This window comes from Rutidosis leptorrhynchoides, chromosome 3 (genome assembly GCF_046630445.1).
Source record: "Rutidosis leptorrhynchoides isolate AG116_Rl617_1_P2 chromosome 3, CSIRO_AGI_Rlap_v1, whole genome shotgun sequence".
In the NCBI taxonomy this organism is placed as follows: Eukaryota; Viridiplantae; Streptophyta; class Magnoliopsida; order Asterales; family Asteraceae; genus Rutidosis; species Rutidosis leptorrhynchoides.
In genome coordinates, this window is record NC_092335.1 from 349,179,555 (window position 1) to 349,202,139 (window position 22,585).

At 34.8% G+C, this 22,585-nt stretch overlaps 1 non-coding gene across 1 annotated transcript; it reads left to right on the forward strand.

Annotated features, from left to right (window-relative positions):
- Nucleotides 1-13,207: 13,207 nt before the first annotated feature.
- LOC139903505 (small nucleolar RNA R71) lies at nucleotides 13,208-13,314 on the forward strand. Its single transcript, XR_011778320.1, has one exon. It is a non-coding gene; the product is annotated as a small nucleolar RNA R71 (small nucleolar RNA).
- The last annotated feature ends 9,271 nt before the right edge of the window (nucleotides 13,315-22,585 follow it).

The following is a 22,585-nucleotide window of genomic DNA, read 5'->3' on the forward strand; positions in this document are numbered from 1 at the left end:
GTTCCAGATTTTGAATAGAAGCTTGTTGATTTCTAAATGCTTGAGCATTTTGTTCATTGGTTTGTTTCTGAGATGTGAAAAATTGAGTTTGAGATTCAACTAGCTTCGTCATCATATCTTCTAAATTCGACTTTTTATCATCGGTTTGTGGTGGTTTGTTTTGAAAATTAGGTCTTTGCTGATTGTAAGTATTATTAGATACTTGTTGATTACTAGGACCTTGTTGGTTGTTGTATGGAATATTTTGATTATAATTCTGGTTTTCATTGTAGATTGGTCTTGGCGGTTGATAATTATTCTGATAATTATTTCCAGGCCTTTGGTTTAGATATGAAACATTCTCTCTTTGTTCCATTGTTAGTTCAATACTGAGACAATCTTTTGTCAAATGTGGTCCTTCACACTGCTCACAACTAATTCGTATTGAGTGTATATCCTTAGTCATCTTTTCCATTCGTCTCTCGACAGCATCTATCTTTACGGAAATGGAATCTAAGTCATGGCTAGAATCGGCTCTAGTTGCTTTAGATGATCTAACGATATCTTTTTCTTGATGCCACTCATGTGAGTGGGAAGCAGAGTTATCAATAATCTTATAAGCATCAGTTTCTGTTTTCTTCATAATGGAACCACCAGCTGCTATGTCTATGTCTTTTCTTGTAGTGATGTCGCATCCTTGGTAGAATATTTGTACTATTTGACAGGTGTATAAACCATGTTGCGGACATCCTCTCAATAACTTTCCAAATCTGGTCCATGCCTCATATAGAGTTTCATTTGGTTTCTGTGTGAACGTAACAATTTCTCCTTGAAGTCTTACGGCTTTAGATGCCGGAAAGAATTGTTTAAGAAAATTTTCAACTAAAACGTCCCATGTATCAATCGCCCCTTCAGGTAACGATTCTAACCAATCTTTGGCTTCTCCCTTTAAAGTCCAGGGAAAAAACATGAGATATATCTGTTCATCCTCCACTTCTCTTATTTTAAATAAAGTACAGATCCTATTAAAGGTACGAAGATGTTCATTTGGATCTTCCTTCGGCGCGCCACTAAATTGGCATTGATTAGTTACCATGTGTAGAATTTGTCCTTTGATTTCATAATCTGGCGCATTAATGTCTAGATGAGTAATTGCGTGACATTGGCCAGTGCGTTTAGCTCTCATTCGGTCTTCCATACTTAAAGGTTCCAGATTCTCCATGATTGAATTTGTTGAATCTGAATCACTAGAGGATTCTGATTTAATGGTTCGTTCCTCAACAATCTCTGTTTGAATGATTGGTGGTTCCGGAGGAAAGATTAGTGGTTCAGGATCTAGGAATCGTCCCTGAATATTCTCCGGATTCTCAATTGTGAGGTCGGGTTCAAAAAATGGATTATCGGAAATTTGAATTGGAGTACTTGGTTGACTGGATGATGATTCTAAAGAAAAATCAACGGCAACAATATTTGTTAGATGTCTTGATCGAGTTACAGTTGGTGAACGTACAAAAGGTGGTGAACGTTTTGCCCGGTGCATTCACCGAATATCCTATTAGTTTTTAAAATGAAAGAAAAATTATATAAGTTATCCAATTAATAGACTTTTCTGATTTTGCCCACGTTTCGAATAGCCAAAAGATGCAGCAGAGGGGTAGGATTCGTTTGGTCTCAATATAATTGAGTACTATTTGGCTCCAATAACCCGGTCCACGTACAAATCCAACTATTACTACGAACCAGAAAATTTTGATGTCTATCAATTTAACCGCTTAAAATAATTTTTCGTTGAAATTTAAGAAATTTAGATAAGAAATAGAGAAAATTCTAAGTCCTAAAAACTAGAATGTCGAGAAATAAGAAAGAAAAAGAGCGCGTCGAAAAACGTCGAAAAATAAAAGATTGAAAAATAATAGGCGTCGCAAAATAAAAATAAGAAAGTGGCGTGTCGAAACTTAAAAAGGCACTAAAAACTAAAAATTAAAAGTTGCGTCTAAAAATATTAAAGCTTAATAGAAAAACTATATCCCAAATGGCAATATCTTAAAAAGGAACTAAAAATTAAAAACGGCATCGCAAAATTCTAAAGCACCTAAATCTTTGTCTAATGAAAAAACACTTAAGGGATTTTACGGCAAAGCCTAAAAATCTAGAAGTAAAAATAACTATGGCAAATACTATGATTTAAAACTAAATACGAGCGAAAAATACAAAAATTACGCTAAAACAATTAAAAAGGGACAAAATATAAAAATATACTAAAAGTTGTAAAAAGTACAATTTTTATAAAAATATTATTTTTATATTATTTATTTAATAAAACTATTAATTTTATAAATTAATTAAACTAATTATAACTTAATAATACAAATTAAATAAATAATTAAATTAACTAATTAAATAATCTAAACCTAATTAGGGTTTAAATTAAATTATAATAATAATAATTACCCCGTAATGATTACAGAATTAGGGTTGTTTGTGTGGCCTGTCAGAAGACCTCCGCGAGTGCGGACAGTCCCAGTTCAAAACCTCCGCGAGTCGCGGAGGTTTCAATTTCAGCTCAAAAGGGGTCGATTTTTACAGGTTCATTTTTTTTTTAAACTTTATATATTTTTTAACAAACTCTTTTTGTATTTTTATATTTTTATATTTAAAAAAGCTTATATTTTTATACGAAGGACTTAATAAAAACTTTTGCAAAATTATATTATTATTTTTTTTTATATCATTAGCGTTGCGCTTTCGGCGTTTAAGTCTCCCCGGCAGCGGCACCAAAAATACTTGATGTTATGCGAGGTGTATATGAAATAGCTTATATTTTACTAGGAAATACTATTAAATATGATACAATTTTACACAAGATATTTATTTATTTATAGAATGGATATACCTAAACCTTGCTACAACACTTATAGGCAGTGTACCTAGTACAGTAGTGTAGTTTTTAGTAAGTCCGGTTCGTTCCACAGGGAATCTTTTAAACAAAGCTTAACGCTATATTAGTTTTAATTTATAAAAATACAAATATATATAAGTAATATTATTATTATTAAAGGGGGTTTTTACCGTTTAATGACCGGTTTGTCGATTTTAAAACTTTAGTCGCAGTTAAAACCTGATGTAAAATATTAAATAAATAAAAGACTTAATTTAAAGCGTAAAGTAAATAACGATAATGAAATTGCAATAAATAAAAGTGCGATGAAATAAAATTGCGATAATTAAAAAGTGCGATAATTAAATGTGCAATTAAATACAATGACAATAAATAAAAATGTGATAATTAGAAGTGCAATTAAATATGAAAATAAAGGAATTATGCTTATTTAAACTTCCGTAATCATGATGTTTGACGTGTTGATTTTTAGTTTTATGCCCATGGGCTAATTGTCCTTTGTGCTGGATTATTTAATATGTCCATCTGGTTTTTGTCCATAACAGTCCATCAGTCATAAATATAAAGTGCGAGTGTCCTCGTCAAATTATCCTTATACCCGAAGTCAAATATTCCAACTAATTGGGGACTTAAACTGTAACAAGGTCTTAATACTTTGTTTAATAATTACACCAGGATATCGACTGCGTGTAACCCAAGGTTTTAATACTTTGTTATTAATTATGCCAAGTGTCCTTGTACATAATTTCACTCCTGTTATAATAATTCCATAGACTATTAATCCATTCCCGTGTCCGATTAAATGAACGATTATTCGTACATATAAGTATCCCGCCCATCGTGTCCGATTGAGTGTATATGGTTATTTATAGGTACGTCCAATTGTAAATCTTTATATTAAATTTAACAAACTATCATTTAGTTAAACAAATATAAAGCCCATTAATAGCCCATAGTCTAATTTCCACAAGTGTCGTTTTTTTGTCCAAACCACAATTATGGTACAAAGCCCAATTACCCAATTTTATTATTTAGCCCAACATCATGATTACTTCGTTTTAAATAAGCATAATAATAACTTAGCTACGAGACATTAATGTAAAAAGGTTGAACATAACTTACAATGATTAAAAATAGCGTAGCGTTACACGGACAGAATTTCGACTTACACCCTTACAACATTCGCTAACATACCCTTATTATTAGAAATTAAAATTAAAATATAAATATATATACATATACGTTGATGAATGAGGAGAAAAAGATGTGTAAATTTCGGCCGAATGCTCAGCCTTTTATAGGCCCACGTAATACTATTTGACCTCCGCGAGTGCGGTGGTTTTTGCCTTTATAAGCTTCGCGAGTGCGGAACTGTGGATTCCAGCTCACACAAGCTTAGCTCCTAGCTTGCCGACAGTTTTATAATATAATATAATATATATATTAATTTTAAGAATTAATTATATATTATATTATATTCATGTGCATAGTTGACTTGTAATTTTTAGTCCGTTGCGTCGAGCGTTGAGAGTTGACTCTGGTCCCGGTTCTGGATTTTCGAACGTCCTTTCGTATAATTTAATATCTTGTACTTTGCGTTTTGCGGCTTGTACTCTTGTAATTTTGAGACGTTTCTCATCAATAATTGGAACCACTTTGATTGTACTTTGTACCTTTTTAGCTTTTTGGTCGTTTGCGTCCTCAATTCGTCGAATCTGTCTTTTGTCTTCAGCTTTTATTATTTAAACAAATATTACTTGTAAATAGGACAACTGCAACTAAAAGCTTGTCTTTCTTGAGGGATAATGCGATGAAATATATGTTCGTTTTTAGCATTATCACCCCCCTAATCACATCTGAAAACTACTATAGCAATTAAAAGAAACCTATCATACTCTAGTGGAAAGTATCCACATTCCTGGCCAGTTAAGGATGAAGTATACATTTATTTCCATCACCATATTGAAAAGCACGTGATCCCTCACACGCTCCATATGATCAAAGGTAGCATTGATATGATTATCATTACGTTACTTATGGTCAAACATTAAGTGATTTATTGTATCTAAACAATAAGTCACGACCTTTGAACCGTTAACCATTTTCCTAAAAATCATACGATTTTGCTTCAGTGTTAAAAACATGTTAGATGTATCATTAAATGATTATATATTAATGGTTCTAATAATAGGCAAGTGACACCATGTCCTTGCATCGCCCTTTCTCATTGGGGAAATTCATACTATCCCGGCACTAATCACAGCATATCTCACTTGACAGCAATAGCTTCACACATGAACATTTTGAATTCCAAGAACTTATATTAGTCATCAACCACACTAAAATTCAATAGTTATCAATACCTCGTAACATTTTTGCTCAAATATCACCCGGAATTTTCAAGGTCCTTCACTCGATTTTTCTTAGTCTTTCTCTAACTCGTAACCTCGGAAATATGAAAATTTTTTCTACCAAAATTTTACACACAGTATTTTACTGTGCGATCCTTTCAAAATTTTATAAACAAATTTATTTACTGCCATTCGTGCAAATTTTATAAATTGTATATATTTATATAATAAAGTAAATAAAATTTACCTTTATTTATTTTGACTAGTACATATAAAATTATACTCTCACTTTTTCAAATCAATTCTTTTACTCCAAAGATATTTTACGTAAAATAGTACATGTTGTACATAACCCTAGTTTTAGTAAGAACTTCATTCCTTTCTACATTATCACCTTAAACGACTCGAACTTCTATAAAATTTTCATAACTTATTTATATAAAATTTTTCGTATTATTCTACACCACGTAGTAATCACAATTCCTCTTGCCCTTCGAAACTTACCATTGAGTTCATCATTCAAAACTCTATGTTCTCAGTAACTTTTCCCTTGTAAGGTTGACCGTTGAGAAGATTTTACTTCTGATATCTCACGGCTAAACCACAGCAACCTCGTAAAACGTCAATTCTATGATTTAATATCTTTTTGGCACAAGAAAGCATTTCTTAGATATTTCCTCACCCGGTGTAAACTATTCTTTATAGCCAATGATTCATATTTCTCTTCATTCGCACTTAAACTCATAAGTGAATGATAGATCGACTCGCCATAGGTGCGATAACATCTTTCTCACCAAGAGATCACACCTTTCGTGCGGTTTCCTATCAGAAATATAATTTATGATCCTCGCTATCCTCTCTAAAGGAGTTACCTTAAACGATTATGGTGTTTATGTGTTTACACTAAACATTTCTTCCTCACTAGTTACAACTAGATGTTATCCTAGTCAAGTTTTGACCCCTGTTTCAACATATAACTATAGATATATTCTGCAAATGTGCTATCAAAAACTATTTCCAAGGATAAGTTTGCATGTATTATAATACACTGAACGATATCTTTCATTAATCACTCATACCATTCTGAGGGCATCTTTGTAATTATGGTATACTTGTATATAAGTCTGATTAGTGACTCCTCAGCTGACATCTCCTTTCGTCGATTCACATTAGGAAATTATTGAAAACCAAAGGTATGATGTCTATGGTTACCTTCCAGAATTTGAAGTTGGTACCATCTCTAACAAACACAAGCCATGCATCAAACTTCATGGCTGTGATCTCCACAAACTCCTATCTGTTTGTCTGCCCTAGTGCTGAGGCTAAAACGCTCAATGTTTTAAATGAGCTTAGTAATGTTTTCTAAAATTTCATGTATCCGAATTACTGAAATGTGTGAATAGCATCATCATCTTCTCTTTTTGAGGAAATCTATTCGGATGAAACTCCTGTTATTTCTTTGGATGACATTCACATTGATGATAAGATGCACTTCATAGAAGAACCAATTGAGGTCGTGGATCAAACTGAAAAACTCTTGAAACAAGAGCACTATACCTATTGTCAAAAATCCATTGGAATTCACATAGAGGCCCCAAGTATACCTGAGAACGTGAAGACCAGATGAAGCGGAAATATTCCCATCTCTTCTCAACTGCTGATGCATCCGAGAAGTCTAACTAAAACTTCGTGACAAAGTTTTTATTAACGGGGAGGTACTATAACGACCCTCATTTTTCCAATACTATTTTTACTATTTTACCCTTAGGACTCTTGTGTGTTCATGAACTTTGATTAACAAAACCTTAACCAAATATTAAACTTTTAGTCGACACTCTCTGTTAATTAAAGTTTATACTTTTCTGTGATATTATAAATATATAGTCTATATGTAATAATAAAAATGTGACTTTTATGTAAATAATAATGCAATTTGGAACTAAATAAAATAAATGCAAGTCTCAGACAAAAACATAAAAAGACTAATTAATACTTGTAAAAAATATATATAAAATGTATTTTTATATAAATAAGTCGAAAAAGAAAAAAAATAAATAAATAATATAAATAAAAAAATCGGCCAAAAGGAAAAAAAATAAATTAATTTAATAACCTAATGACTTGGTCCCTAAGCATTCTAGATCTTTCCTAATACTTGGTCCCTACTCTAAGTAATCCTAGACTAACCCTAATTCCTTCCCTATATAAACACCCTCTAACTCTTGATTTCTCATTCACAATTAACTTGCAAAAACCCAAAACCCTCTCTCCTTTTCTCTTTTGTTTTCGGCTCAAGAAACCCACCACAAACCGCCACTTTTGGCCACCCAAAACCACCATCATCCGCTACCTTTTTTGCTGTTTATAGCAGCCTGTCACCACCCTCTCAAGCTGCGATTTTTGCAGCCCAAGACAGCCCCAAAGCTGCAGCTTTTGCTGCTGTATTCGACCCCCAAACTGCCACCAAAACAGCTCTCATCCATTGCTATTTTGCTACAGCTTTGCTGCTATTTCTGCGTGTCCAAAAACACCCTACCAGGCCACCTGTTTGTGCTAATACAGCTGAGTTTTTCTTTCTGCTGATCGACAACCCAAAGGCACCCCAAGTCGCCACCCTTTTGTTTGATTTTTACTCCTGTTTTGCTGCTGCTATACCGCTCGCACACCACCATCATCCATCACTTTTTCTTGATCTATTACTCGTTGAGGTATCCCAAAACTCCAAGGTTTTGTTCATCGTTTATTTTCTTTCAATTCCTTATGTTCTATTGTAAGTATTGATTAACAACTTGAAGATAAAATCACTTTAGTTAGAGATTTGGAAGTTGATAAAAATAATAATAATAATAATAATTAAACATGCATGTATGCATGCTTACGTATGTATATGTGTATATTGTATGTATATGCGTATGTATATATGAATATATATACATGCGTGTATATGTATGTATGTATATGTACGTGCGTGTGTATGAATGAGCATGTGTCAACGTATGATTATAAGTATATAGATTGTGTTAATAACATATATATATATATATATATATATATATATATATATATATATATATATATATATATATATATATACACGTAACATGATCATGTTAATCTATATGTAACACGAATGTTATTTACTTATATAGTACGATTATATGAAAAGTAAATAAAACTTATGATATAGATGATTATTATGATAGTAGAAGATTGATAAAAGTTGATAGAAGAATTAAGGTATTTGTATCATCTCTTGTTCAATTATATGTAACACATAGGTAACCTATATATAATAATTGTAAACTTGTACATGTTATAATAATAAAAAGAATATATATATATATATATATATATATATATATATATATATATATATATATATATATATATATATGTAAAACCTATAAAGATTATATTATTATATGTACGAAACACGATAAGATTATATAATAAAACATGGTAATCTAATTTGATTAGGTAATTAGAACAATAATACTATTACTATAACTTGTAAACCTAACTATATTGTAACACCTATATTACACTAAGCTATATTACCACGTACGTATATGTAATTATTAAGTATAATAATATGATAACGTATAGTATCTATACACCTAAAATACGAGAAGGTTATAATCAAAGAATAATGTACGATTTATACGAACTTCACCGCTACTTGTGGCCTAGGGTGGTCCATGTTGCCTTATGGGAACCGCTTGTGGATTTCGAATGCCATGACTTAGATTCTGGTCAAGAATTCTGGGCGCCCGGTAACAACTGATCATTCGAGTGACTTGCATGATAGCAACGACGTGTGGGTGAGATTTTACAACATCTTTGTTAAGAATTATAACCCGGACATACTACAACTAGAAACTTACTATAAGTGGAAGCTTTCCATATACAGTAGGTTTCCAAAAATAGAAAATTTTGAGAATAGGAAATTTTTATCGAAAACCGTCATTGTTAATATAGTTTACTATATTAATAAAATAACTTTATGTCTGTTAGATATTAACTAATTAAACGTTATATCTCTAGGTTGAGATCTCCGATTACATACCCCGTTCATACTACTTGCGTGGAAATTCTTACTTGCTACTAAGGTGAACTTCATAGCCCCACTTTTTAACTTTCTCTATTTACTTATTTTAAACTTTGGGGTGAGACACATGCTTGCTTTTAAATGATTTACTCCCTCCGTCTCATTCCAATAGTCCGTAGACAAAAAACACGCAATTTTAGGAAATCCCACTAACTTCATTTCTCCACCAATGAAATATCTTCTTTCCTTTCTATTTATGGAAGTGGACTATCAGAATGGGACAGCCTAAAATGGAATACTTCCCTATTGGAATGAAACGGAGGAAGTACAATTTAGACACAAGTACCTAAACTATTTGATATGCAACTTCGTGAGACTTTTGTTAAACATGTATTTATTGTTACATGCAAATCCCCGCCATAATATCGTAAATTGATGGAATTGGAATTTTGCAAGCTTAATTATTGTGAGTAGGCCTATTGAGAGTGACGTCTCTACCCATTGGCGTGATCGTCAAGGGGGTACATAATAATGATTGCCGACACCCGTACAGTGTCAGGGGTTAATGTTTAGTTCGATATTATAACTCATGGCATATTGAATATTTTGATGTTTTGAACTAAATCTTTTGGTCTAAAACTTATTATGATTGTTAAACCTATGATGTTCACTCAACCATTATGTTGACATTTTAAGCATTTTTATCTCAGGTGAAGATTAGCTTGTGTGCTGCCCTATGATGCTTAGTTAGCTGTTGCATTGGAGTCCACATATTAGACTTATCATTTGTTATTTACATATGAAATTTCATTATGTAAAACATTATTATGTTTCCGCTGCAAATTCAAATTTTGTTAAAACATCTCATTTAGAGTCGTTCTCGCTTTACACTTGTGTTATGATATTGGTTAGTCACATGTGACCCCCGGTCCCATTTAGGGAGTGTGACAGCAGATTTCTTAAGTAACCAGGTACTAGTGCGCCACTTTTGGAACAAAATCGCCATTCCTGATGAAATGAAAGCGTCGCTTTTGAAAATAAAACCGTCGCTCTTAGCAAATAAAAGCACCACTTTTATAAACAGAAGCGCCGTTCTTGGGCACTGCCCATTTTTGTTCCCAAAACATAGGTTAAAGTGTCGCTTTTGAAACAGAAGCGCCGCTTTTTAAGATTAAAAGTGCCGCTCCTAGGACAAAAGCGCCGCTTTTGTACTTGATTGCAGTTTTTCCAATTTTAAATCCATTTTGACCCATTCACAAACTATTTTTGGTGTTTTCCAGTTTTACCCATATGCATGAAATGAAAAAACATGTAAATGCAACTAAGAAAAGGAATATCATAAAATTCAAAATGAAATGCAAGTAAAAGAAACTATGTACCTAATTGCGGAAAGTTTTTAACGAGTCTATCACCAGACTCCCATCCCCTTGAGATTTCAACTAATACCGGGGTGGTAAACTTCCCCCCCCCCTTTTGAACTAAGGGAAACATTTTTATTAACACCATAACTTAATATTGACATTAACCAATCATTCGTTACATTGGTTTCATTGATTAAATCCTTGAGTTTGACTTTTTCACGTTTTGACAAGTTTGAAACTAGGCGTTTTCTCAAATGTTCATCCTTTTTGGATAAAGCCCGATGCACCCGCCCAAACAATTTTCTCATGGACTTATCAATAACGTCATTTTGTTCTTTGGGTTTACTTTGAGTTCTCTTGGTCAATCCCCCACCACCTTTAGTTGGTGAACTAACTTGCTTAGTGCTTGTGATGCATTGCACACTAGCAACAACTTGTAGTGTGGTCAATGGTATTGATGGTGCTTTAACACGTTTGGTTCGTTTGTTCATGCATTTTCCTTTGTCCCTAAGAGTCAATTTCCCTGTTCTAAAGTCAAAGAAAGAACCCGCGGTTGCCAAAAATGGCCTTCCCAAAACGAGGGGTACAACCGGGTCTTCCTTTATATCGACAGTAACAAAATCAATTGGAAATTTCATGTCCCCCACCTTTACAATTTGGTCTTCGGTAATCCCCACACTAGAACTAATTGATTGATCAATTAATTTAACTCCCATTGTATTGGGCGAAAGGTCACCTAAGTTAACCTTTTATAAACGGAATAGGACATGAAGTTGATACTTGCCCCCGAGTCGGCTAAAGATGTAAGCATCTCCGACCCGTTCACATTACATGGGATAAGGAAGGTCCTGGATCACCCATTTTTTATGGTTGGTTACATTTCTTTAAAATCCCATCACACTCTTTTTTCAAGAAAGTGGTGCATGCTTGTTCAACATCTCCCTTTTTGGCCATGAGTGTCTTCAAAAATTTCCCATAATTGGGCATATTCTCAAGCACCTCCGCCAAGGGGAGTTTAACATAAATGTTTTCATTGTCGGTTAAAGTTGACTTACAATCCACATCGTTTAGATGTGTAGGAGGTAATGGTTGAGGATGTGAGATCGGTGTCTCATTTTTCTCCTTGGTTGGTGTAGTAAGAACTTCGACCTCGTTCTTTTTCTCCTTTACATTCAATAAAGTTTCGACCTTTAGCTCTTTCTCAACCTTTCCCAATTTAATTCGCTCAAATTTAACGTTTGGTTCCTTGCATGTCGACTCGGTAGCTCCATAGACATTACACTTTTAATTTGATAGGGAATGAACATTGCATCGTCCGAATCCTCCAAAAACTTGAATACCCCATAATCTATCATATCAATTTCCAATGCTTCATCGAAATTAAACTTGCTCCCTTCAACATCGAAAGTGAAAACTTGAGGATATTCGGGTTGATCCTCTTCGGTTGAATCTATCGAGTTCACTTGAGCATAAGTATTATTGGGATTTCATTATCTCGCTTGATTGTGGTTTGGGTTGCTAGTGTTGCTCTCGATAGGAATAACTCTCATTTTATTGTGGTTTTGATTTTTTTGGTTGTGTTGAGGGTGTTGGTTGTTTCGGTTGTTGTTGTTGTTGATGTAGTTATTGTTTGGGTTAAATTGAGTGTTTGAAGGTAAATTTCATTGTGCTCTTTCGGAAACTTGATTTGAGAGTCTCCCGACGATACTCTCAAGGTTTTGGAATGAGGCTTGTTGGTTTCGTATTTGTTGCTTCAAAAGTTCATTTTCTTTTGCTAGGAAAGCTTCGGTTGATTCTACCTTCTTGATATAGTTTTACATGATTTCTTCTAAACTCTTTGAAGGTCGGGATTGTTGAGTGTTTTATTGAGGTTGTTTATTGTAACCTTGGTTATTTTGCGATTGACTATAACCTTGGTTGTTTTGATAATTCGAATTGGCTTGGTTGTTATAAGGTTGATTGTTGTAAGGTTGTTGATTTCGATATTGAAAATTGTTGTTTCGGTTTTGGTTATTTGTTGTTGTAACCTTGGTTTCGGTTTGCAAATCCGGGTAGTGTATTGGTTTGATTGTTGAATGAAACTTGCTTTTGATTAGGATTGTAGTAGCCTTGGTTTGATGTTCCTCCCCGTTGATAGTTTTGATCACTCACGTAGTTCACATGAGCATCCGAATTCATGGGAATGTCATCTAGATCAACATGATTGCATTGAGTAATTTGAGGACAATTCTTCGTGAGACGTGGACCCTCGCATCGTTGACAACCTACTTGAATTGCGACTATCGTTTGTTGAAGCTTTTTTAACTCTTTCCCATACGTTTGAAATTGATTGTTCAAGCTTACAAGCGTCACTTGCCCATTATCACTCTCGATTTGTGCTACACTTTCCCTTGTCAACTCTCGCGGTGAAGGTACCCATTCATATGTGTTAACGGAGATGTCTTCTAATAAGATTTCGGCCGCATTTGGTGATTTATACATGAATACCCCACCGGATGAAGAATCAAGATATTGCTTCGTCAAAGCATTAGTACCCCGGTAGAATGTGTTGATGTACTCCTTCTTCGTCAAACCGTGCGGTGGACAAGCTCTTAGCATTTTCTTGAATCGTACCCACGCATCATACAAAGACTCATCACCTCGTTGGGTGAATCCATTAATCTCCATTCGAAGTCGTTCTAATTTTGACGGTGGGATTAAGTGATTGATGAACTCATTGGTTAAATCTTGAAAAGTTCTTATGGAATCGGATGGTAAGCTCCGCAACCAAACTTTCATTTCTCCTTGAAGTGTAAAGGGGAATGCCCTTAACTTCAAAGCGTCATCGGTTACATCCTTGTTTTTGTAGATATCAGAAACATCATTAAAATGTTGGATGTGTTCGAACGTATTCTCTTCTATTAACCCATGAAAGAACGTGTCTTTGATCATCATGAAAAAGTTACCCTCAATCTTCCAATTATCCGCTCCAATTGGTGGTTTTGTAATAGCCGATATTATCATCGTTCGTGTCACTAATCTAGCGTTCTACATTTGCATGTCATTTGGATCATTTAGTTGCTCTTGATCATTAACCGGATTAATCAGATTACCCTCGCCATCAAGAATCGGTTGACCGTTAGGATCCATGTCTTCTAAACAAAATGGCAAAGCTTCGAAATTCTCCCTTAATACCCTTGCTTCTCTACGCTTGTAAACCCCGTGCACGTGTTTTTCTGGATCGGAGAATGGATGTGTTAACTCTTGATCCTTTTGGGACCTTGTTTTCATAAACTAAAGTACCTATCCTTCAATCACAACACAAGCACAAACGGTTTTCCAAACAACAATAATATATAAAACACGAAAAGTAACTTTCGTAAGGGTAAACCCAAAAGGATCGAACAATTAAAAGTTTAAATCAAATATCCAACTAAGCTAACCGCTCCCCAGCAGCGGCGCCAAGAAAGTATTGATGTGTTGCGTGATATGCATCTTTTACCCTCTAAATTTATATATGATTTAAACACTACAAATAAGCACACACAACTAACGAGCACTTAGAACCCGATTATTATAGCACTTCAATGTAAGTATTCTTATCAAGTTCGTCCCAAGAGAGCGGTGTAAGTTGAATATTTAAAACTATCAAGTGTCTTAGGGTTTGTTTGATTGGGGGTTTTGATTGATTTTGATTAACAACTAAAACATGCATAATTAAACAAACTTAAACTTAACAAGTAAACTAGTAGCAAGTAACAAGTAATGAAATATTAAGAACTTAAATCAAATTAACTAAGTAGTGTTCACTTATCTAATCCTCTCTATGCTTGGATTGCCCCGTTTTACCCAAATTGCTATCGCACTAGTTATTGAACTATTAAATGTTTAGCATTACTACTAAACCTTAAATCAAGTAATACTCCGTGAATTTACATAAGCATTGTATTCTAATATCAAGTTAAGTATGATGGGTTATTGAGATTATGCTTGGGTTGAAATCACTTAAAACCCTCCAACTATCGAAATCACTTAAGATAATCGGCACTACTATGTTGACTAAAGGCCAATTGAAAACCAACCTAGATAAAGAACACAATCACTTGAAATTCTTATGCTAGTTATCTAGATCACTCAAGGTGCTGAAGCACACATTGATTCACTTCTCAAATCACTAAGAGAGCTACTCAACATATGTAATCAAAGTAAAGCCTAAAACAAACTCATGGCAATGGATCTTAAGCTAACACAATAACACGTGATCATGTAATAGAGTCAATCTATGATGAATCTTGAGCTAGCTTCCTTGAATTCACCTTCAAACACCAATGGATGATGAAATTAGAGTTTTGTAATTGAAATTCAGAGTTGGAATAGCTGCTCTCTAAAGACACACATTAAACACAACCTAATTTTGTTCCTTTTATAGAGCTAAAAATCTGGGCTGAAACAGCGACAGGAGCGCCACTTTTGACTCAGGAGCGGCACTTTTGGCTTAAGTGAGGAGCGGCATTTTTGATCAGGAACGTCACTTTTAGCTTCATTCAGGGGCGGTGCTTTTGCTTTAGGAGCACCGCTTTTGGCTGGATTGGAGCTGCTCTTTTGGCTGTAGGAACGGCGCTTCTGGCCACTGGTGGAAAATGGAGCCAAAACGTGCATAAGAACGTCGCTTTTGAGGTAGGTGCGGCGCTTTTGCTCCACAAGCGGCGCTTTTGATGCTGAATTCTGCACTTGCCATTTCCTTAGCCACTTTTGATCAAGATTTGGTCAATTTTACCCCAAATCAAGTCCTTAGCCCCCAAATTGCCATTTATCTCATAAGCATACCAAATAGGCTCCAAGATCATCAAAAACCAAACAAAGTGAGGGAGATATCGCGAGATAAAACATGTATAAATGGAGCGATATCACCTACTCACTGTTCCAGAGACTCAAAATTGAAAACCTTAACCCTACCAAAATGAGCATCCAGCTAGCTGACCGATCCACTAGATATCCTAAGGGAATAGCTGAGAACGTCATGGTTAAGGTCGAAAAATTCCTCTTTCCGACTGACTTTGTGGTTATGGACTATAAAGAAGACGTGAAAACCCCTATCATCTTAGGAAGGCCTTTCACGAATACAGCCAAAGCGATCGTTGACAATTATTTACGGACTATCACCTTGAGAGCGCGTGGAGAAGAGGTCACTTTCACGATCGACGAGTCTTTATGTCCTTCTGATGGGAACGGCGAAATAAATATCATCTCCACTTGGAAAGTCACCTTCTATTTCGAGAATGAAGAGAAGAAGATAGAAGCAGAAGACAAGAAGAATAACCCTCCACACCTACCCAATCTTCACTCCCATCTTATTTTGATCTTTTAATGACTAGAGAGGATTTCGTTCTAGAAGAACTCTCTGAACCAATTATACTTGAAGCTCTCGACCAGGGTGACGAGGAGGTGGATGAGGAAATAGATATGGAAATCCCAGATAAGAAGAAAGAGATGGAGGATTCTAGCACCGAAGTAGTTGATAATGTTGTTACCGTATTGGAGACGTCAATGGACATTGTCCCACCTCCATCCTTAGAGTGCAACATTACGACCAACCTGAAGCAACAAAGAAGAAAGAAGGGTTTTGCGTCAGGGCTACCCTATAAATCATCACTTAAATACATAATGACATACACATCATTGAGTGATGAGGACCGGTATGACCAACCGCACAAATCAAGGAGGTAAAAGAAGTTGATAGCTTTGTTATACCTCAAGTTAAACAAAGCATTCACTTCAAACCACATTCCCCTCTCATTGGACATACCTTATTCTATGTCCGCTTCAATTCCATCGGTATGTTCCAATATTACCTCTTGTGTCTACTGATGGATGCAAGGGAGCCTCCTATATTTCCTGAGAAATAAGGCTAGAGTCAGGCTCGTGACTAGAACAAAAACAAGCGCTTCTCGGGAGGCAACCCGTGTGTTTATTTTTATTCAGCTTTAGTTGTAGTTAGATTAAGATAATTAGGTTAATTGAATAAGTGAAAAGTGAAACTTAAAATAAAATTTTCAACGTTTCTTAGGACGAATTCACTTCTCCTACTTCTCTTGGGCTTAAGTGAATTAATCGCTACATTATTTCAAAAGTCTTAAAATTAAAGGAAGTCAACACTTTAAGTGTGGGATTAAGCTTTTTAGTCATACATTGATTTGTTGAATTTTCAAAACCTAATTTTAAAAACCTCAAGTTTTTCAAATAACTTTTTCATCAAAACACAAATCAGTGAGTCTATGGCCTAAAGCTTAATCACCTGTCTAGGTTTTATCTTTTCCATTGTTACAAGTAATAGATAGCTATTGATGCTTGTGGTGGAGACTCTTTGAATAATGATGAAACGACAAGAAAACTCGTTGATTTTTTCATTGCAAGTTATTAGTGGATGGTGTATGGAGGACGAAACACCCTAATGAGCTCGAGTACACTTTAAGAAGACCAATTTGGATCCAGCAGAAGATGGTTCCGAATCAGTCTACCTTCAGATCCTCAGCTCACAGCCACACCCAAGGGGAGTAATTCGTTTCCTTCTCTTCATTTATTTATTTTGCGTCGTTATATCCTTAAATATACTCTATCCTAAGTTATCACTAAGTGTGAGATTCCAACCCAATATTGAGCTTAGATACATTTTTCGACATGTTCAAACTCTAAGTGTGGAATTTTAGCTCCCTAAAATCTAAGAATGAACATTAGGGACAATGTTCCTCTAAGTGTGGGATAGCGGTGTAGTACACCGTAATCAGCTATGGGATGCTCGGAAAATGTTCTTAACTTAGAATTTTACTAAAGATTTTTGAGTATACCTACTATTTAGATTCTTTGTCCTCAACGTAATTTTTTCAAAATTTTTTGGCTAAATGACACTTTCTGAAAAAGTGCTTTCAAAAATCAAGCGTGTTTGATCTAAAACAAAGACAAATGATGACATAAATCATCTTAAAGATGAACCGATTCTCTAAAAGAGCATTGCATGACTAGGCATTATCGAACCAATATAATTGTTGTGAGGCACCCCAAAAATGGCCCAATAAGCATTCTTTTTAATGCTTCACTATCTTTTCCGCTGAGAGTGTCGATATTAGTATTTAGAGTTAGAACTTGACCTTGACATATATTTTGAGGCCAATGGTTAGTAAGCGCCATACGTGGTGTAGGTGCGATACTCCTTCCGAAATCATTCAAAATAGAGAAGACAAAAAACTATCCGTTTCCGTTTCCACTCCACGCATTTAAACCGATCAACTCGTGCCAAAGAGTTGATGAATCAGAAAATACTCACCCCAAAATTCACTATCAAATACGTTACATTTCCACCCTCTTTTCTTTCTAAGTTTCAAAATCTAGAAATTCAAAGAGATAGATCGACCAATTTTTCTTCAAACACTTGTCGAAAATTTCCAAAATTCCAGACTATTTTTGATTAGTCAAAAAGACTTATTTCTGGTGAAATACCTTTCTCTCTGGGTACAAGAAGAAATAAATAAAGTTATGAAGATGGGATATGAAAAAAAACAAAAAAGCTGAGCAAAGTCTCCAAAATAAAGAAGAGAAAAGTCTTCAAATAAAAGCATATATCCCTCAAGAAAATGAAGATTGTGACCCAGGAGGATTGCAGAAAAGAAGCAAAGTCTTCTCTGAAAATCAGCACCCTCTAAAGGAACTCTTCAACAAAAATAGAGTACCATCTTTCCTAAAAAAAGTATATCCTCATTGAAACCAAAATCTATGGAATCTCTCTAAATTTCAATGATTCAAAAATCACCCTTTTCGTCATATCAAAACCTTCGTTTTTCTCCGCAAGTCAACCTTTAAACCCGCTCTTCCTCTTGAAAGAATGATTAGGGAGAAGATCAGTACCGTCCTTATCTAACCAGTGGAGATTTGATTCTTGGTCATGCCTATGACAATACATGCAACATGACTGGATATGAGAGAATTAATTTCATAGATTGATAGGGAACCCTAAAACACTTGAGTGATTTGATTGACCCGTGTAAGGAAGTCAAAGTCATGTAACCTCCCCTCACGCTTGCAAAGATAGTTTCTGCCCCTTTTAGAAGTCGGTTTGTATGATTTTGCTCTAATAATAAATAACAAGCCACTTGAATAATAAAACGGAAACCTCAGAAGCATTCTTGAACTCAAAATAAATGAAAGATTTGTTTGAGGACAAGCAAAGTCTAAGTGTGAGATATTTGATATCGGCTAAAAACTCACGTTTTTACCTCGATATTAAGACCCAAAAATAATAAAGTTCTAAACTTTATCACCAAATTAATCACTTGGTCAATTAATTTGGTAGATTTAGTTATTACAAAGGCGATGCAAAAAGAAGCAAGTAAAACAGAGCTAAAACGAAGATTCTAGAGCGAAAACGGTGAAAGACAAGTTACGACCCCGGAAACCAAGTTACGATCCCAGGAACGAGCAAAATGATCCAAGCAAACAACAAATCAGAGGCCAAAAATGACCTACCATATGGCCTGCCAACATCACAAATGGCCTGCCAGCAAACGGCCTGGCCAAACGGCTTGTCTGGCCAATAAACGGCCTGCCAGCAAAAGCAATGGCCAAACAGCTTGCCTGGCCATATGGCTTTCCATACGTCCTGTCAGCCGTATCCTAGCAAAAATCCTGCCTGCCGTCCTGCCTGCCGTCCTACCTGCCGTCCTACTTTTCAGAGATACCCCCTATGAATCTCACCTGTCGTCCTACTTGTAAGGGGGTTTTTCAGCCCATTTATTTTACAACTTTGCCATCAAACTTTCCTATAAATAGGTGGCACATCCCACCATTTCAACACACACCTTTTTTCATTTCTCTCTCCAAAATGTCTCTCTATTGTCGCTCTATATTGATCAGTAGGAGATTAGTTCTCTCTATACTTTCTCTCTCTAGATTCTAGAGAGAGAAAGTACAGAGATTAGGAAAATAATTATATCTCTATTGTCGCTCTATTGTGATCAATAAGAGATTAGTATGTAGTTAGTAGTAGAAGCTGTCAAGCATTGTAACACTATGGATATTATGAAGAAATAAAAGTGTTATTCTGTTTACAATATTCGGTAATATCTATCCTTTCTTTTATTAATTTATTATAATATTCTTGTTCGATGTTTGTGTTTTATTAATATTAGAAATGTTTGTTGCCATGATGTGTGAGTAATTGCTTGATTTTTTTCCATGATTTAACAATGTTAATTGCTGTTCAAAAAAAAAACAATGTTAGTACTCGTTATTATCGTTTCTTACTCGCTTTCTGTCTATGATATTAAACCTCGTTATTATCGTCCTTCCACAAATAAACGTGATTAAAACCTTTTATAAGTCGACAATTATAAGGTAATTAATTATTTGTGTTTATACATTGTTCAAGGTTTTAACCCATAGAAAATACTATAAAGTACATGGGGAATTACCTTAGGACCAGATCAAGACATTGGTCAAGAGTATAAGACTCGAGGAAATACTGTTGCAACAGTACAGTACATTGTTGATGTAGTATTTGACCACTTGAGCATGGTCAAGGTTAGAAGCTATGGAACCACTATAAGTATAGTACATGGTGGATAACTAAGGGATTTATTGGGTAGATTTAAGTAAGGGCTGGTTTAAATCATAAATGGAAATTTAATGCACTACAATACAAGCTAAGCTTATAAATCTTTAAGGATGAGTGAGAACTATCAGAGGTTCTAATTAGTCTACAAACCCTTATATTTTACCAAACCATTAAAAGAAAGGAATTCAAAACACAATCATAACCACTCACTTGGGTGATACACTAAGGTGTTAAGAAAAGTTGGATATGCATTGCATCCAAGATGGGTCGCTTATATCCTTAAAACGGATAAAGCGTCGGGAGTCGAGCATACTCCATCCGATCAGAATCACGATAGCCTAGTTCCTCGTGACATGCTAATCGAGAAATCAATTAGTAGGGAATCTAGTGTTTACACCAAGGTATATCTATCCAATGAGTGTCTCGCAATCATCTAGACACTATGTTATCTTAAATCATGGTGAACCATGTCTTCTCTGTCCTTAGCTGTTGCATGCTAGTTAGCTTATTTTAATTAGATTGCTTTAATATTTTAAATACAATTATAGATCAAATCAACCCAAATATAGCCTTTACACAATTTGATATTCTGGATAAAGTGGTGTCTAGAATAAACCGGTTGGACTTGGTTTTTGGATTTTCTGAAAAGTCGCCAATTTATTAGGACTAAAAGGATCATGCCTCTCCACAAAAGGTGTACATGGCTACTAGTCTTGGATACTAAATTGTGTACAAATCCAATCTTAATTACTAAATTATCTGACTAAGCACCGTTTCAAATTCGACCGCTCAAGGAATGATCCTAGGTCATATTTGCCGTTGCTAACCCATAGGAAGGAATAATAGATTTAGGCCCAGCATATATAAATTAAACAATCAGCTTCTGTTGATATCCTGAATTGACGTTTAGCGACCTAACGACATCGCACTAAAATAAACCGTCCGATTCGAGCATATCAGTGGACTTAGTTTAGAGACAGCGGTCGTCATCGTTAGGATAACTTAACCACAAACATAACTGAATCGTTGAACAATGTTTTGCGTCATGCCCGTATGATGCCAATCAAATCGTGTATTGATTACACATTTCACTACACAAAAGAGCACTTCAACAACCAAGAAAGAACCACTCACGAATGGCAAGCACCAATGTGATGGCCCCGTCAATACACTTAACGGCTCCGTCACTTGGTCCCACAGCTTGATCGAACTTTAAATGAATTTAATAAACAACATTGCATTCTTTTATTCAAAAAGTTTCCCAAAAAGAAAATTTACCAAAATATGTAGTTTAAACAAACCCAACATATTAAATATCCAAAGTTAACATAAAACATAGCCAACCAAATACCCACAAGTTTAAATATCCAAAAAGAGAATGCAAGTTTAATATTTCATAAATCGTTTAACAAAATCTGCCCAAATGCACGCAGACACTTCTAACACAGCGGAAGCACCAAACAAATCAATTACATGTGAAAACATGCGAGTAAACTGTCAACAAAAATGTTGAGTGAATTATTGGTTTAAAAGGACGAATAAACTTTAGACCACAAGATTTAAAATGTTAGAAAACATAAAACATTATTCCATTATCTATGAGCCACCTGGTAACCACTTAACCATTTTCTTACCCTTGGAAAACATAATATATACACTGAATAGGTGTATCTTCGAATAAATACGAAGTACTAATACATTCCGATTATAAATTGCTAGCGTGACTAGCTCGAAATGGGGTTGTCAAACCCGATAGATCTATCCATAGGATTCACGTTCACCAGTAAAAACCGGTGATTATAGTTACCAGACTAGGGAATATTTTCGTTCAACTCATATTGAATAATTTAAATTTAATTGCCACTTGTGTCTAAAGGCAAAGCAAAATGCATGTAATCACATCCCAAAATACTTTAAAATAGTATGAAAACGGGACTATAACTCACCTTAAAGCAAATGAACTAACCACACAAAAACCGAACAGCAAACGAAGTAAAGTGATCAAGTATGATCACAACGCCGACCTGTAAATAAAGCAGGTCGATATAAATAACTAACTTAGGTCAAGTTTTAGTATGATAGCTATAGTACTTGTTGCAAGTAAACATAGAACAACACTCTACATGCTTCGGTTTGATCAGAACAGTGGAAGGACACGTACTCTCTATTTTTAGAAAGTTTCTATTTTAGGAAAGTTTCTATTTTTGGAAAGTTTCTATTTTTAGAAATTTTCCATATTTAGAAAGTTGCTATTTTGGAAAGTTTATAACTTAGGAAAGTTTCCTTAATTAGAAAGTCAACAAAGTCAACTGAAAGTCAAAGTCAACCGAAAGTCAACTTAAAAGTCAACCTTGGTCAAACATA